An 18,653-nucleotide genomic window follows, 5' to 3' on the forward strand; every position below is an offset into this window, starting at 1 on the left:
CAATGAAAGAAAAGTACAAAGCATGAGAAATAGCAAAATAAATCAGAAAGAGAATTTCAAGTTCTGAGCCCATCTTTAGATGAATGGTTTTAACTTATCATTTAAAGTTTGAAAATATTATTTCTTTACTTTCAGGATAAGAGAATTATGGTTTTTACATCTCTTAAATTTTGAAGTTCAAGTACATGAAAACCAAGAATGTCACATTTTTAAAGTTTTCTTTTTCTCTTCCTTTTGCCCTTCCTTTCTTACAGTCCTGGAGACTGAATCTGGACCCTTCGTGTTGACCTGTAGCCCCACCTTGTTTTAAATTTAGAGACAAGTTCTCCTAAAGTCACTAAGTTGTCTGTTGTGGGCTGGAATTGGCAATCCTCCTGGCTCAGCCTCCCAGATTGCTGGAATTGCAGGAAACAGAGGACAACACTTGGCTGTAAATCTTTCATGTTAAATCCAGTCTTACTGTAAACTTTGCTTTATAGGTTAACAATATTTTATATAAGTGGATTATATAAATTTTTTATTCCTTAGCATACAATATTCCATATTTTCTGAAATAGTATTATTCAGCTCTAGCCACGTGGAATCATAAATTTTTTTTCATTTCAAAGCAAGACAAATCTCCCCTGCTGTCCTTCCCCAACCTCCTCTCCTGTGTTTTCCAGAGATGGCACAGTCTGCCCCCAGCAGCAGCTGATGATGGGAGGCTGTGAATTCTCTTATGTGAGCTGCAGGATATTGTCAGATTCGTTTTTCATTATTTAACAGACCCTATAAAACTATTATAAGTTTTCACTTAAGATTGACAATGAGAATGTAGATTAACCCATTTGTTATGGTGCATAAATTATACTAACTGTTGGGATCAGAGTGGTCCTCCATCATCCATCGTAAGCCGGGATGCATGAATTACATTGACTGCTGGGATCAGAGTGGTCCTCCATCATCCATCGTAAGCTGGGATGCGTGAATTACATTGACTTCTGGGATCAGAGTGGTCCTCCATCATCCATCGTAAACCCGGATGCGTGAATTATATTGACTGTTGGGGTGAGAGTGGTCCTCCACCATCCATCGTAAGCCTGGATCTGAGACTACTGTCAGACTGCTGCTTATCACCGCAGTGGGGTCTGGAGCTGCAGCTGACAGTGGGTAGATGGGGACAAAGAGCTGCTCCAAACATGGAACAGAGAATGAGAGCAACCATACAGCCCCATCCTCTGCATGGGTTTCTTTTTAAAATATCAAAATCTACCAGTGTTCAGAATATCTAGTGTAAGCATGATCTTTGGATTCCTGTCATCCCATTCAGAATCCCAGTTTGTAAGCATTTCTTTGAATTTCTAATAGCAGAATCCTATCTTTATAGCATTTTATGAAATTTTACATAAACATGACAACATTCTTGCTGCATCCAGTAATAGCATTATTATGACAGTTCATGAGTACGTGTATCTATATATTAGCTACTAGTCAAATTTTACCAATATCAATGTACCTAATCATCAAAATAGTACAAAAAGGGGTCCATTCATATGGTCATTCTCCTGAGAAAGATACCATGCTAAAGAGAAGTGAAATGTCCAGCCCAGAGCCAACATGTCTAATAAATGGTACCATCATTTGGATCAAGGTAGTCCAACTCCTGAGTCTGCTTATGGCCATAACACTGTATATGTGATTAAAAATATAATACTAAATAAGGAGTTAAAAATTTAAACGTCATATACCCAGGTGCCAGATATCTTAATTTTTGAGAAAAATGAGTAAATTTTTCTTGTCTATAAAAAAAAGTAAGAGAACTTACTGAGAATTTGGAAAGACAAAATTTATACTGAATTTCTGTGGACTACAGTTATGTAAATTATATTAATTTTTACATTTATATGCTTCTATTTCTTATAATGCATATACCATGCTATAAATAACAAAATCATTCAGACAGAAAGACTTCTATTTAAAATATGCACTGAAGTTATTCTATTAACAATCTCATAGTTTGGAGCTTCTCATTGCCTTTTCAAGTTCTAGTTTATAGTTTCTTCAAATATTATACTAAAATTATAACCTTATGAACTTTTTGAAGACATATTCTTTATATCTGAAATTAAGACAAAATTAAGCTTGCATATATTTCATTTATCTTGTCAGAATTTAATTTTAAAGCAACCACTTTTTAATCCAAACAAAACATCCTTAAGACTACATTCTATGTTTCCACTTTAATGAGCATTTCATCCCATGTATATATATATATTTGATACATTTTAATACATTAAAGTATCAAGAAAAGAAAAAATGTCGTATGCTTTAATAGAATAATATCTGTTCTCAAGGATTTCAATCGTCATTCACATTAATGACGATGATACTTTGTATCCACTTTAATATACATCTTCTAAAATGCTATTATCACTTAGAAAAAAATACCAAATATATGTCAAAATATCTTAATAAAATAACTTTCACAAGTAAAAATATTTCACAGGTTAAAAAAAATACTATTTTTTTCCTAAAAAGAAAGAGTACTATTTAATATCAGATTATAAAAATCAAGAAGAAACCAGTAAGTTATGTTTACCATGTAGTACAAAATCATAGCAAGTTTTACATAACACAAAGTATGTCCTTATTTAGACTTTCAGTTTCTTACACAAGAGAACTATTCTGTATTTACACATGTGTTCTATTTATAGAATGATATGTTTTAATAAAATATGATGATTGATATGATAGTATATAATATATTACTTTGGCGTACATTTAATCACATTTCAAAGGGAACACAGATACATTCTGACATTTGCAGCACTAGTGGCGTTTTCAAAAATTGACTATAACCTTTTCTGACTAATGGCTTCTCTTGATTTACCAGGAAAAATGCAAATTACATCATTGGAATTAACTTTTTTTAACACATAAAACCACATTAAAATTTATAGTTATTTTTGAATGAAAGAGTATGCATGATGTTTATGAGAAGGGTAATTGGAACACTGGATGAGGACAAATACTTTGTATTTTCTGGTCAGTCTGGTTTGTTTACCACTGCTTTGAAGGTGTCTCTCCTACTATCTCCTCAGCCTTCAGTGTTGCTCACGGAGACTTTGTGGAGTCTCCCACAGACACAGTGACGTCCGTTTATCTACTGGTGACCTTAAAGCACCAGGTGTCTCTTTAGAGGAAAGAGGATGTTTTCCTTTCTACACATTCCATTTCTTCTGACATACGATAGAGTCAAATCAGCCGTACTGATAGTCAGGCTGGTAATTGTGAGGACTACAGATGTGAGCAGCTCCACAGCAGACAGGTTTTTAGGGCACCACAGTGCAATGCAGTAACAGCCACTCTCTGTGAAGGACTTCTTCAGTGTTTCCAGCCCCACTTGGCTGGTTTCTGCTCAAGATCATTGACTCAGCTGATTGCTTGGACTCCCTATTTCATGGCAGCAACCAGTAAAATACAGATCGCCACTTCCTCCAGTCCTGTCTCGGATGACACATAGCTCCTGAATTAGTCAGCTCTGTCATCTAACACATACCTGATACAATCAACCTCTAAGGAATGGAGGTTTAGTTTGGCTCACAGTTTTAGAGATTTCAGTCTGGTCAGCTGACTGCTACGTTGGGCTTGCGGTGAGAGCACATCATGGCAGGCAAGAGTGTGTGGAAAAACTAAAGTTGCTCACCTCATGGAGAGGAAGCAGAAAAGGAGGTGTAGGTGACCCAGAATCCCACAGGCCCCTTCAGCAGCACATCTCCATGACCCACAGCCCACTGCTGGGCCCCACTTCCCAAGGCTTAACCCAGTGTAGCTCCGGGTTGAGACTAAGCCCTTAGACGTGGGCCTTTAGGGGAAATTCCAAACCAAGGCAGCTGTGGTGGCTGAATGGTGCCCTCCAAACACAGACTGTAACACCCTGAACTGCAGGAGTGTAGGGCCAGCTTGTCTGCCCTTTCTCCTCTTATTTCCTTCTCCTCCCCGCTCCTGTCCTGCCCTCCCCTCCCCTCCCCCTTCCCCTCTTCCCTCCTCTCTCTGACAGGCTGTATTAATTCCTGAGAAGCAAAATCATCCTGAAGCTCAAGAGGTTCCTATGATGAAGCATCTACTGCCCCTCCCTGAGAGAGTTTTATTCCCTCCACTTGTGTGGATTTGGGTAACAACAGCCCATTTATGGCTGCTTTATCAGGCACTGATCGTCCCTTGCAAGTATTTTATTTTCCAGACATGAAACTGAGTTCTGAAAATGTCACATTTGGTAGTACTGAAAACTGATAAGAGACATGATAGAGACCTTTTAAAACATCCTGATAAGAATACAAGACAGACACACATAGAACATAAAATAATTTTTCAATCACTTGCTATAATATTGAGACATTTAATGGATATGATTATTTAATTCTGTTTTCGTTCCAGTCATATGCCCTCTCCTCTTTTAAACTTGGAAATGTATGGTTTCCTTTGTATATTAAAATCACAATCAAATATTCACAAGAAATGAACATCTTTATTTCTATCTAATCCCCAATTTTCCCTTATCTTTTTCTTTTCTTTTCTTTTCTGTTTGGCTGAGTCTCCTAATGGAGTCCATGCTGACCTCGAACTTGTGATCCTCCTGAGAGCTGAGATTACCTGTGTGTGCCAGCATAGCAATATCCTAAAAAAAAATCCTAAAACAATTCAATGATAACAAAACTCCTTCCTCTGGTTACTTATCAACAACCTTTGAAAACACAGGTCAGGAATGCTCAATTCTTAAAAGAGCTGTCTTCTCATTCTTGAGAATGTTTTTTCAAGTAACAACAAAAGGCAGTTTCCATGGAAGACAAATCAAGATTTCTGCTGTGGTGTGGATCTTGAATGTCCCCAAAGCCCTGTGGATTGCTGCCTGGCCTCCTTGGCAGCACCAAGACGTGGGAGCACACGAGGCAGGCCTGGCAGGAGGTCCGCTGGTGCAGGCCATGCTGCTGAGGGGCTGTGGACTCTGGCGTCTTCATACCTTCCCCTCTGCTCTTTGTGAGCAGCTGTGCTCCACCTAGTGCTGCTGCCACATGCGCGGCTGCACCAGAGCACAAAGCTCCGGCCAACTGCTGACCACGACCTGCCACCTCCACAGTGTCGGCCAAGATAAACCATCTCTCTGTGTTTTCATTGTCACAGGATTCTGTTACGGTAAAAGGAAGCTAACAACTTCTCTTCTGAGAAGCATAGTGTATCGAGAAAAGGTGATTATAAGGCTCCTTGCAAACTGACAATCACCTGAGGGTTTAAAGAGCACATCCGTCAGCTCCTCAGTTCCATTTCAGAAATGCTGCCCACATCCTATAGGGGGTCGTTGACAACATTAGACAGCAGAATTCACCCACATATTTTTCTTAGCTGTGAGACACCTCCTCTCTCCTCCTGAAACCCTTGACTTTCACTCCTCTCTGCACTGTTCAAACCATTCCCTCCGGCACTTTCTTATGTGACTCATTTACTTCTATCCTTAAGATTTAAACATCACATATCCTTCGGATTCAGGCATCTCTATCACTTGAGAAAGTCCTTCAAGCTCCAGATCAAGTTCATTCATTTGTGCTAATTATATTCTATTCATATTTCTATTTTTATATTTCAAGTACTCTGTCACAGGTTTATGAATAATGTTCTTTCGAAATGACTTCTCCCAATAAGTTATACACTCCTCAGGCACAGGCATCACATGGTATTTATGTTGAACAGTCCATGTGTGTAAACAATTGTACACCTAAAGTCACACTGACATACTCACATTATGGCTCAAAATCAACAACATGTGGACATGAAATAAACGCTGGGACCAAGCGCTGCAGCCTGCCGAGCCGCGCTGCCGCCCGTGCCTCTCGCGCCGGGCCGCACACCCTGTGCAAGGGGGTCCCGGCCTGACCCGCACGGTGCCCACCACAGCTGAGGCCGCCCTGCTCCTGAGGTCGCCGAGGCTCAGGGCACCAGAGGTGCCAGCAACCCACCCGCCTGGCGGTGGGCGAGGCCCGCGCCCGGGCCAGAGCTTCACTTCCGGACTGAAGCGCTGCCTGCCAGAGACCGAGGGTCGCAGCCCGGAGACAGCCAGACGGGGACCTCCAGGGCCCCTGGGGGGCACAAGGTCAGACGAGACAGCCTGTCGGGCCCGTGTCCATGCCAGGGGGCCGGTTTGGGCCTGAAATCGGGGGACGGGGTGGTCCTCACGGGGAGACTTAGTCCCGTGACGCCGTGAGCTCTGGCATTGCTCCCCACGTGCGGCGGAAGTCCGAGCTCCGAAGTGCTGCAGGCCGACGTGCGGCCGCTGGAATCGTCCTCACCGTCACAGCGACCCTTTGTCCCGGGGAGGGGGCTTGAGCAGTTCGTGGGGTCGGTCGATGTCCCGGTGACGCTTGCTGCGGTTACCACTGTGGCCAAGGCAGCACAGCAGTGACAAACAAATGGTTTGCCCTCCATACCAGCATGGGGATTCCCGGGGACATAAGTAATACGGAAAGGGTATATAAACACATGGAACATGGGAATGTAAGGCGGCCTCGGACCACGAGCTCTCCCAACCCTCCCAAGGCAGATCCCAAGGTCTCCCGAGGGGGCACAAATGGAGAGGGAAGCAAATACCAGGCAGCATAACTCTATAAAAAGGTTACACAAGATATGGAGAAACTAGGTGAGTTCAAAGAGGAAATGGACCAAAAGTTCATGGAAATCAGTGACAAATTGCAAGGGCTGAGCAAATCGGTTCAAAACATGAATAACAAATTCACCAAAGACACAGAATCCTTGAAAAGGTAGCAGACAGAAATGTCTGAAATAAAAAACTATATAGAATTCATAAATTTCAGAAATGACTAATGTGAAGAAGTATTTGAAAATGAGGACAAAATGGTAAATTATGAAGAAGTACTCAGAGAGAAGGGAGAAAGAGCGAGGAAGAGAGAAGCATCCAGCAGCTACTTTTTAGATCACACTAAAAAGAACAGCCTGAGGCTAACTGGAGTTAGAGAAAAGCAAGAAATTACACAAATGGAAATACTGCTATGTTTACAGAAATCACAGCTGAAAAATTTCCCAAATATGAGAAAACAGTTTAACATACAAATAAGTGAGGCCTCCAAAGCACCACGTAACTATGATGAAAAAAAAGCTCACCTAATGCATCCTTATTAAATTGAGTTATCCAACAAAAACAAAATTTTTTTTTTTTTTTTTTTTTTTTGGTACCGGGGATTGAACTCAGGTCCTTGCATTTGCGCAGTAGGCAGCGAAACCACTGAGCTAAATCCCCGGCATAAACGGAATTTTTAAAGCAGTCAGAGAAAACAAAAAATCACATATAAAGGTAAACCATTTGAAACTCCAGCAGACTTCTAAACAAAAACCTTAGAGTTGAGAAGAGCTTGCAGTGAAGTATTTATTTCAAGCCCTAACAGCAAATAACTTACAGCTCAGATTAACATTCCCAGCAAAGATTTCCTTCAAAACAAATATGCTTCTTTGCCGAACACAGAAGATTAGGTAAGTACTAACACGATCTTAATGAAAGTCTTAATATCCCACTTTTACAAAGAGATAGATCAACCAAACAAAAATAATAAAGAAATATCACAGGTAAACCACACCCTTGAACTTACACACTCACTAGATATCTACAGAGTATGCCACTCTGCTATAACAGAGAATATATTCTTTTCTGTAGCATACTTTTTCCAAAATAGATCACATACTAGTCTACCACCCCTGCTTACATACAGAAGAATTGAAATCACCCCATGTATACTATTGCTACTGCACAATGAAATTAGAAATCAAGGAAAATGTAGAAGCACCTGGAAAATCAACACACATTCCTGAACAACTAATGGGTCACAGAAGAAATCAAGGAGGAAATTTTAAAATTGTAGAAGTTAATGACAAGGCCTGTAAAACTTAATGGAGCCTCTGAAACAATATGAAAGCAGGCCTAAGAGGGAAGTTCACTGCAATCAACGCTTATATTAAGAAAACAGAGCAAGTGCAAATAAATAACTATAAGAGGAACCTTAAGATACTTCGGAAACAACAATAATTCAGATTCAAACCAAAATTAAGGAGGAAAATCAGAAAGATCAGAACAGAAATCAATGAAATTGAGACAAAAAATTACAAAGAATCAACAAATAAAATCAACATTTAGCTAAATATACCAAGAGAAAGAGAGAAAAGACTCACGTCAACTCAATTAGAAATGAAAAAGGCAAAATCACAACAGACACCGAAACCCAGAAGATGGTCAACAACTACCACAAAAAGATGCACTCCAACAAATTTGAAAACTTTGCGGAATGGACAGACTTCTAGATTCAGACAATCTGCCAAAGCTAGCCCCAGAAGGCACAAGAATGGCGACAACCCGATACCAAGCAAGGAAAGACAGTAGTAGAGAATCTACAACTAAAAAATCCCAGGACCTGAAGGGTTCACTGCTGAATTCTACAAAAATTTTTAAGGGTATTATATTACCCATACTTCTCAAGCTCTGCAAAGAAAATGAAAAGGATAGAAGTCATTTATAGAAGCCAGCATCACTCTGATTCCAAAACGAGATAAAGACCCAACTAATAAAAAAAGCTGCATGACAGTATCCTTAATGAACATAGATGCAAAAATCTTCAAGATATAAGCAAATATAGTATATCATCAAAAAGATCATACATCATGACCAAGTAGGTTTCATCCCAGAGATGCAAGACCCTTCTCAGAGGAAGAAATACAACTGACCAACAAATACTTGAAAAAATATTCCACATCCCTGGCCATTAGGGAAATGCTAAGGTTTGATCTTCCACCTGAAAGAATGACAATCACCAAGAAGTTTAAAAATAACAAATGCTGGCATGGCTGTGTGAAAAAGGAACTCTCCTAAAATGCTGATGCAAATGTGAACTAGTCCAACCAGCATGGAAATCAGTATGTAACTTCCTCAAAGAACTGATCTTAGAGATTCCATAGGACCCAGCTATCCCCCTGCTAGGAATCTTCGCAAAGGAGCTAAAGACATCATACTACAGCAATACATGCATATCAATGTTTTTAGCAGCACAATTCATAATAAGTAAACTCTGGAAGCACCCTGTCTACCATAAACAGATGACTGGATAAAGAAAATCCGGCATCTATATATAATGGAATGCCACTCGGCAATAAGGTAAGACAAATTGGAGACATTTGTAGGAAAATACATGCACCTGGAAAACACAATCTTGAGTGAAATAAATCAGCCACACAAGCTTAAATACTGTACAGTAACTCTCACTTGAGAAAGGTAAAATACAAACACAGAACACAATAAAGGAGGAGTGGAAGGAGACAAGCAGATAGATCTGCTGCAAATGGGAAAGGGCCTAAGGGAATGCGGGCGAGGGAACGGGGTCATCAGCAAAGTTATGCCACGTCCAGGCCCCTGATAACCCCGGTGAAGGTAGACATGACACATCATAAACAGAAGGTTAATAGTGTCGACATGAAGGAAAATGGGGAAAGGGGATTTAGAGGATGGAGGCAAGGGAGGGAGGGGAAAGGAATTAAAGAATCAGTCTGCGTTATGGACATGTACCCACTCCCCAAGATGATTGTAAACTGCATATAAGGCAAACACGCACTAATAAAACAAGATACTAAAATAAATAAATAAATGTTGAGATGAACTAAACTCATTATTACCAACTCATCAGAGACGATTAATTTTTTTTTTTCCAATACTGGGGATCAAACTTAGGACCTTGCACTTGTGAGGCAGGCACGGAGAAACTGAGCTAAATCCTCAGCCCTAAATATCTTTAAGAGGAGCTGTAAGAAATGTTTTTGTCTTAAAAATGTACTTCTTTGAGTTCTTAATGAGTACTGTCAGAAAAAAACAAATAAAAGGCAACAGAGCATGGACGTTAATTTTCAAAGAAAATTTATGTAAGAAATCATACAAAAAGTGTCCTTAGTGTTTTATAAGAGGTATCTGTGTTGTGGTTTCGCTGCTTGCTGCGCAAGCGCAAAGACCCGAGTTTGATCCCCGGTACCAACAAAAAAAGAAAGAGAGAAATATCCGTGTTGAACTGACAAACTCAAATTGGAAAGGAGAAAAGGCAAGTCTTAGAAAAACATGGTGTGTGTGTGTGTGTGTGTGTGTGTGTGTGTGTGTGTGTGTGTCTGTGCTACCGGACACACTGTGCAAGTGCTCTATCACTGAGCTGCACCTCCAGCGATCCCGATTTTATTTTGAGACAGATTCTCACTGAGATGCCTAGGCTGACCTCAGACCTTGCAATCCTCTGGTCTCAACCCCTCAAGTACTCAGGGTTGCGTGTGTTCACCACCTGGAGACCTTCGTTTTCACTGGATGCACCACACTGTGCTTTGTAATTTGGTCAAATCTTCCTTTGCGAGTTTCAGTTTCCTCACCTACAAAATATTAAAGATAACACTTGCTTTGCCAACCTTCTGATAGTTAGTTCAAATATCAAGAAGTGAAAGGTGTGAAAAAGACATCATAAAATACCATGAAATATTTAATAAAATGATAATTATGTTGGTAATTATTCTGTACTGTAGGTGAAGGTCTCTACCTCTTACTTATTTTTATATCAGGTTTATCTATCTGTCAAGTTGTTGGCTGTATGCCAGTGAGTTAGTGTAATTTGGGATTAAAAGAGGATAGAAAAGCGAAACAATATCTTAGTCCCCTGGTGCCTGCTGATAATTGTGAATATCTATAAAATATTAGATAAGTACATTTTTTGAGAACGAAAAGCTCTTAGCTTGTAGGAAGTATAAGGAAGTGGCAAACCATTTGAATACTTTAAATAGTAAAGGAAGTAATCATTACTTCAATTGTAAATAGATATAATGCAATCTTTATCATTTATCACTTTTTAATTTTTATCATAGGTAATATTAAAAATCTTATTCACTTACTCAGAATGGCTACTTAATTAGTTCTACAAAGAAGACTGGAAAACTAATATCTACTTATCAATTTAATGCTTTTCATATTAGGATAACTTGGACCCTAAACAATAAAATAAAAATAATGGGCAATATTACAGTATATTTGTTTATTGCTGAAGTGTACCTTTTGATCTTCCTCTAATGTATATGTCATTTAAATATTTTGGTAGATTAAATGTGGTTTACAAATATATATAGATAGATGGAGAGATAGATAGGCATAAATATAAATGTAGATATATAGTATAGTATTTAAACTGAAGTTTTTTCAAAAGTTAAAGGAAGAAAATTTACACCTTGTGAGTTTTGAGGGATCACAAAGTGAGAAATCTGAAAAGCATCTTTCTTAAATGAATGTCAACACCCAGGAGAATTCAATTCCTGATGCCCAGCCAGGTCCTCAGCCCAGTCTTTGCAGGTTGAGTTAATCACAATACTTTATCCAAACAGACATAAAGTAATTAAGTATTTAAGCATACAGACATTCACCATCTAATCTTAAATTATTACTTTTTACACCATTTTTAAACCTTTTTTTTTTGTACTGGGGATCGAACTCAGGACCTTGTGCTTATGAGGCAGGCGGCGGCACCACTGAGCTAAATCCCCAGCCCTAAACCATTATTTTTTACAGCCTGCAATACCTGGTATTTCTTATTTTACTATTTGAATGATATAACGCATTTATGCACCACAAACATCACCCGGAGAATGATCAATTTATATTTCTATATATATATATATTATTTTGTTCAGAGAGAAATATGTTTCTGGCAATACAAATTGATTATAATAACAAATATTTACATGATACTTTTCACTTCTGAAAAAAGATATTTTACACGTCAGAAGAATATTGTATTGAAATGAATTTTAAATCTTATTTTTGCATCGAATTCCTATTATAGGGCCGGGGATTTAGTTCAGTGGTGCCACTGCCTGCCTTGCAAGTGCAAAGTCCTGACTTCGATCCCTGGTACAAAAAAAAAAAAAAAAAAAAAATTGCTATTGTAGATACGAGACATACACTATTGAGAAATAATGTTTGTGCAATTTATTACTCTCTTATTTTGTTATTAGAAACCTAAAAATATTGTAGTGCATTCATTAGAAGACACAAAGATTTTAAAAATCACAAAGTCTGGCACTGTACCTAGTTCGCTGTCCAATAGATGACGTGGCATGACACTTTTGAAGCACAAAGACTGAAGAAGTACTGCACAGCATGCTTCAACAGAAACTAACAATGTTCACAAATGAAAACGCAGCCATTTGAAGTCCAGTAGAATTTTACTTAAAAGTTGCCCATACACCCTGCCATTTCAATACAGTTATGCCAACTACATTGATGTATGCAAATGCTTCATTTGCTAACATTTCCTTGTCCTGATTTTGTACACTCAATTTTTATTTAATGGTGATCCAAAATAAAAAGGTTGTATCATAGAGAAGATTAAAACCTCTTTAACAGAATTTGACCTCTAAATACTCAGTGCCTCCTTTTCATTGGAATTTCAGATTTAAACCTGATAACATTGAAATGAACAGAGAGGAAACAAGGAAGGAAACAATAGAAATCAACTGATACAGATTTCTCCCGTAAAATAGCTTTCGAGTTTTTTTAAAGTATAGTTTTTCAAATAAAAAATAACTGGATAACTCTCCACTAAATTTCAGACTAGATGGTTCAAGTGAGTGTGTATCATTTCCAGGTGGAATTGTATACACAACTTGGAAAGCCGGAAGCTTCCAAACTGTCATGAAATCTTACATGCATTAGGCATCCAAGGTCACATGAAATTTCAGAGACAAACAAAACATTGTAAAGCTTGTCTTCATGTAGTATATCAAAGAACTCCTTTCTATTATATTTTCTTTCTCCTTTTCTCCTTCAGGCTAAAAACTACAAACTTCTCAAAATCGAAGCTTTTATAATGTGAATTAATCCTTTGAATTATCTCCTGTTTTTATTTTGACTAAAATAAGAGGTACTTACAGTTGACATTTGCCTTTAAGATTTTCTGTAACAACAATTACTAACAGAATATTACCTTTAAGTAAAGCATAGCTATACTTCAGCGCACTTCATACACTAACAAATAATAGATCATCAAATCAGAAATCCATTTTTAAAAGTCCCTCTTGGTGAGTCCAGAGGAAACAGTTCTTGTCCTGGCGGTCTCTCTTAGAGTTGTTTCATGCTATGCAGATTACTCAATTCCAAACTTTTCAGCCTTTATATCAAATAAGCTCATATATATGGTTTTTCATAAAATTTCCAAATAAAAAATACTGTCGTTTTCTCTGACTCTTTCTTGTGATCACACATTTGTTGAACACCTTTGTCCATTATTTCTTATTATTAATTGTGTATAATCCTGGGGTGCAGTGTGGAATCTCCATACATGCACATAGGGTGCACACAGCAAATCCAACCTCCCTTTTCCACCCAAACAGCTACAACCTCACCAATCTCTAGCAACCATTGTTCTACTTCCAGATAGACACCTTCTGTGTTGGCTGATTCCATTAAACATAATGCCCTTCATTTCTATCCATGCTGTTACAAATAACAGAATTCTGTTCTTTTTTATGGCTGCATAATACTTCTGTGGGGGATGCACATGTGTACACACATAAATATAACATTTTCTTTATCCACCCATCTGGAGATGGCCCACAGGGTGATTCCACATCTGAGCTGCTTTGAGCAATGCGGCAATAAACCTGGGCTTGGGGGATCTCTGTGGCTTGTGAGCTCATTTCCTCAGTGTTTTTACCCAGAAATGAGATAGTGGGGTCATTGTTTCAGTAATTGGGATTGATAAATTATTTGAGGTATAGAAAGAATAAATTAGTTTATCTGACTCTTTGTTTTCTACCTTGGACAGATACGAGGCAAATTCTCATTCAGTGGGAGCATATATTAAGGGCTTTCTTTCAAATATATTTTTGGATATGTAACATTTACACAAAAAGATACAATATTATATAAAATATTTATGAAATATTAAATAATGCTAGTAATTTGCCAATTTCATCTTTCAGTGCAGAGTATCATATCCGTGGTCAGATCACTTCAATACATAGTAATCAAACATATGATTGTCTACAATCTGAAACAACATAAAGACCACCACTGTTTCAACACTAATATGTTTGTTGTCATTCTTTGTAAAATAATTTAAATATTTTAATGGTCCTGAATAAGCCTTTAATTTTTAAATAAAATGTATTTGACTTTCATTATTTTACATAAAATCATTTGGTATTTATCATTTATTATTGCTAGATGAATATAAATCTGGAAAATTGCATTGGATTATTTAACAAGACAATCTTATTGCATTATCAAACATATTAATTAAACTCCACTACCTTTTTTAATGTGTTCTATAGGACATATGTGTCATGTGTTTTATTTATTTTATTTATTTTTTTTTTGATACTGGGGATTGAACTCGGGACCTTGCACTTGCAAAGCAGGCGCTGAAACCACTGAGCTAAATCCCTGGCCCGTGTGTTTTATTTTTAAACCTCTAGAGAGGAATAGGAAATTAGAAGTCCTGGAACAATCACTGAGAGAAAAGCTTTTTAAAAAGTGAAAAGTAATTAAAGAATTAAAGTATAACTTAAAAATACTTACACAATGTAAAAGAAATCAAGAAAGGAGGCAAGATATGATATATGCAGAAAAATAAATTTAAACAGCACATGTACATTCACTTGTTTAGTAATAACGCTGAATGGAAATGATTAAATACAATAAAAAGGCAGAGACAGACTGGGTTTGAAAACAAGGTCCAAACATTTGTCTATAGGAGAAAGACACTTAATTTCAAAGATAGGAGGTTGAATAGAGAAGGGTGGAAACACAAATACCACTCAAAAAGCAACCCTTACATAAAATAGACATTGAATAAAGTTGAACAATACTTTAAGATAAGGGTGCATATCTTATAATTATTACAGGTCAATATGAGAAGATTTCACAAGTACAAATGCATGGTCCTAAATACTGAGCCCCCAAATGCATAGCATTGAAAAAAAGTAGAGCGAGAAAGAAGAATTCTTTCAACAATAATCATTGAAGAATTCAATAGTTCACTTTAAAAATAGGTAGCATTAGGTAGAATGTTAACGATAAAATGGAGGAATTAAGGGTCATGATTTTTAAAAAATAGATCTCAAAATATTTTTAAAAATAGATCTAACATATCTATGGAAACTCTATCTGCAGTGGCCAAACATACTTTCTGTAAGCAATATGAAATATTATCCAAGACAGATCAATTTACAAGGCATAAAACAAACCTTAATAAACCCATAATTACTGAAGTCATAGAAACATGGCATTTGAAAGCAGTAGAATTAGGTTAGAACTCAGCAACAAAGGATATTTACAAACATCCAAAAATTTACGGTTTTGCCAGGGATTTAGCTCAGTGGTTCCACTGCCTGCCTCACAGGCAGAAGGACCGGAGTTCAATCCCTGATACCAAAAAAATAAATAAAAATTTACAGTGCTAAATAGCTAATACATCAAAGAAGAAATCAAAAGGAATTTTGGTGAACACTTTCAGATGAATGAAAATAAAACACACAGACTACAAACTTATAGAATGCAGCTAAAGCAGTGATTACAAACATATAGTTTATGTTAACATATATAGACTGTTTATATATATATGTCTATACATATAGTGCATATAAATATATATCATATAATATATATTTAATAAAATATATAAATATATATAAATGCCATATATATATATATATATATGGTACTTTAATCAAAGGTCTATCCATCCACCTATTTGCCCTGGGAAAAATAGTCATGAGGGTATTAGAATAGGAATAAGATAAATGATACAGAATATAGAAAATTAGAAAACAACTATCAAAACCAGAAACTTTTTTTCTGGAAAGGTCAGTACAATTTTCATAATTTTAGATGAACTAACCAAGAAAAATAACAGAAGGCTCAAGTTACTAAAAGAAAGAAGATATATCACTAAAAGAAAGAAAAGGAACTGTTAGAGAACACTACTATAAGCAACTCTATGCCAACAAACTAGATTAATAAGTGAAGTGGACAAATGCTTAGAAAGACACAAACTGCAAAAACTGACCAAATGAGGAACAGAAAATCTCACTGGTCTCATATAAAAGAAAGAGATTTAACTGATAACATAAAAACTGTACATAAAGCCAAGCCAAGGCCCAGCTGGTTTTACTAACATGATCCACCTTTAAGTAAGAACAGCAATTCTTCAGAAATTTTTCTCAGTCATTGTAAAAAAGCAGTATTACTCTGATACCAGAAGGTGTGAAGGACAACACAAACAAGAAAATTATACAATAATATCCCTTATGAATATTAATGTAAGAATCCTCAACAAGATTTCAAAAAGCCTAACCCAGACAATATAGGAAGAAGAATATTTATTGTGACAAAGGGACATTTATCTCATGATCTCATAGTTGCTCTAATACCTAAAAATTAATATAGTACACTATTATCAATAAAATGAAAACAAAAATACATGATCATATGAATAGATGAATAAAAACATTGACATAATCCAAATACAGTAACTTTATGATTAAAAGCACTCAACAAATGAAATGGAGGGGTACTCTTCCACTGCAAAAGGCACATCTATGAGAAGTCCACAGGTAATATCACGCTGAATGCAACTCCCCAAGATCAGCCATAAGACCAAACATCTGTCTCTCATTACTTTGTTCAGTATTCAAAAGGTGGAGGGATGAGGGTTGTCTAGTGACTGTCAATGGGTAAGGATTTCTTTTTTGAGAGGTAGAATTGTTCTAAAATTGATTATACTCAAACAAAACAGCTGTACGTCTTGTAACAAATTGAACAAACAGACAAGTACACACATAAGACAACTTGTTTATAAACCAGAGTGCACTCAGATGTATTTGGCAACTTGAATTATAATAACCATTTTATAATTTTTAGGTTTGTAACTATAAATAAGACTAGTTAGAACATTGTAGGTCAATTAGCAGAGATCTCTTGTAATAAGAATCAAAAGGAATAAAAGCCTTTTATACCCATGAAAGCAAAATCAGTTTTAAGATGGGCCCTAAGCTGACAGTTTATCTGACTGGAACACCCAGCTGCACAGGCTTCTCACGGTTGCTTTGATAGCCGCATGTAATCGTTCCCTCTAAAGGGACAGACTGTTGAAGGTGGTTTTATCTATCTCTGGGGGGTCCGCTCAGGCCAGGTTTGGGTGTAGAAGAGACCAGGTGACCCTCTTTGGAGCTCAGTATGAATTCCAAGCAGTGAGGAAGAAGGCTTGCCAAGGCTCCAACCTGCTGTGCTGCAGACGTCCACCTACGACAGGTTTTTTTTTTCCATTTTGAAAAGAAACAAAGGAAAGAAGGTGTCCTCTTGTTCTGTGCCCAATTAAGGCATCCTTTAGCCTGTGCGACTTAAAGCTATACGGCTACCAAGATGACAGTGCCTGGCGCCTGTCCAGGGACTTCAGATAGACCTTCCATAGTAACCGGCTGCTGATCACAACTACCACCCTCTTCAGCCGTAGTAGCCAGAACTGTCTTTGCCCCTTACCCCTCGTGGAAGTTAGGGGTCCTTCTTCAGAGGGGAGAATATGGTAGATAGGTAAGTTAATCAGATACCTTGTTGGCAGGTACACAGGGCCTCCCTCAAGGCGCCAGCCCTCCAGGAGCCAACACAGCAAGGAACCAACGTGGAGAACAACTGAGGCACATTCACTGGTTAGCATTATAAAAAGAAGAGGCACTACTTCCCCTAGAGATAGCAGTGATTGATATTCTAAATGGGAAATTCCTTGGATGTGGCTTGTCTTCCCATTTGACCCCCGTTTAATCAATGTTACCTGGGTGACTGTACTTGTAATCTTATTGGTTGGTCGTGGTTTTGTCCCACCTCATGCCCACCTTGTAAATTTCCATTGGGTCTTACAGTTTTGTCCCACTTTGTACCTGCCTCACCACATGGCTTTGCTGTATAAAACAACTTTGAAAAGCAGGGTGGGTGGGCAACCCACTTCCCAGTGCCTCTTCTGTGTCTCTTAGGCAGAAGCTTTCTTTCTCTCTATAAATTTTCCTACTCTTAAAAAAATTGATTATAATGGTGGTTCTGCTACCCTATTTTAAAAACCATTGAATTACACACTTTAAATGGGTGAATTAAATTGTATGGTGTACACATTATATCCTGATACAGGTGTGTATAAATAATAAATGTCATGGTATCTCTTATATGCGAATTTCAACATATAAATAGAGAGCAAAAGAAAAGATAATAGGAAGAAGGGAGATTTTTTTTAATTGGGAAGGAGATCAAAAAATGGGAGGAAGGGAGCAAGAGGGAAGGGAAAGGCGATGAAAAGAATCCGAAACGGAGATAGATCTTTGGGAACCGAACCGGGAAGGGATCCAGAGACCGGAGGAGCGGGAGGAAAGGGAGGGCTAGAGGGCTGAAAAGAGCTACACTTTGCTGTGTGCATGTACCAGCTCCTTACCGCGAAGCTGATCCTTCTGTACTACACACATGTACAGATAAAAGAAAACTTTTAAAAATGGAAGCCCAAGACCTACTATTAATAAATTACTGTTGGTAAATGCTGAAATTCACTAGGTCAAATCTCCGACCA

General features: G+C 37.6%; 1 protein-coding gene across 7 annotated transcripts in view; it reads right to left on the bottom strand.

Moving 5' to 3' along the window:
- Positions 1-18,653, bottom strand: part of Fstl5 (follistatin like 5) — a 742,188-nt gene that overhangs the window by 282,650 nt on the left and 440,885 nt on the right. The gene's annotated exons all lie outside the window — the stretch shown is intronic.

The sequence above is a fragment of the Heterocephalus glaber genome, unplaced genomic scaffold (genome assembly GCF_053883595.1).
Source record: "Heterocephalus glaber isolate CG9 unplaced genomic scaffold, H.glaber_assembly_v1.0 deba00001737, whole genome shotgun sequence".
NCBI lineage: Eukaryota > Metazoa > Chordata > Mammalia > Rodentia > Bathyergidae > Heterocephalus > Heterocephalus glaber.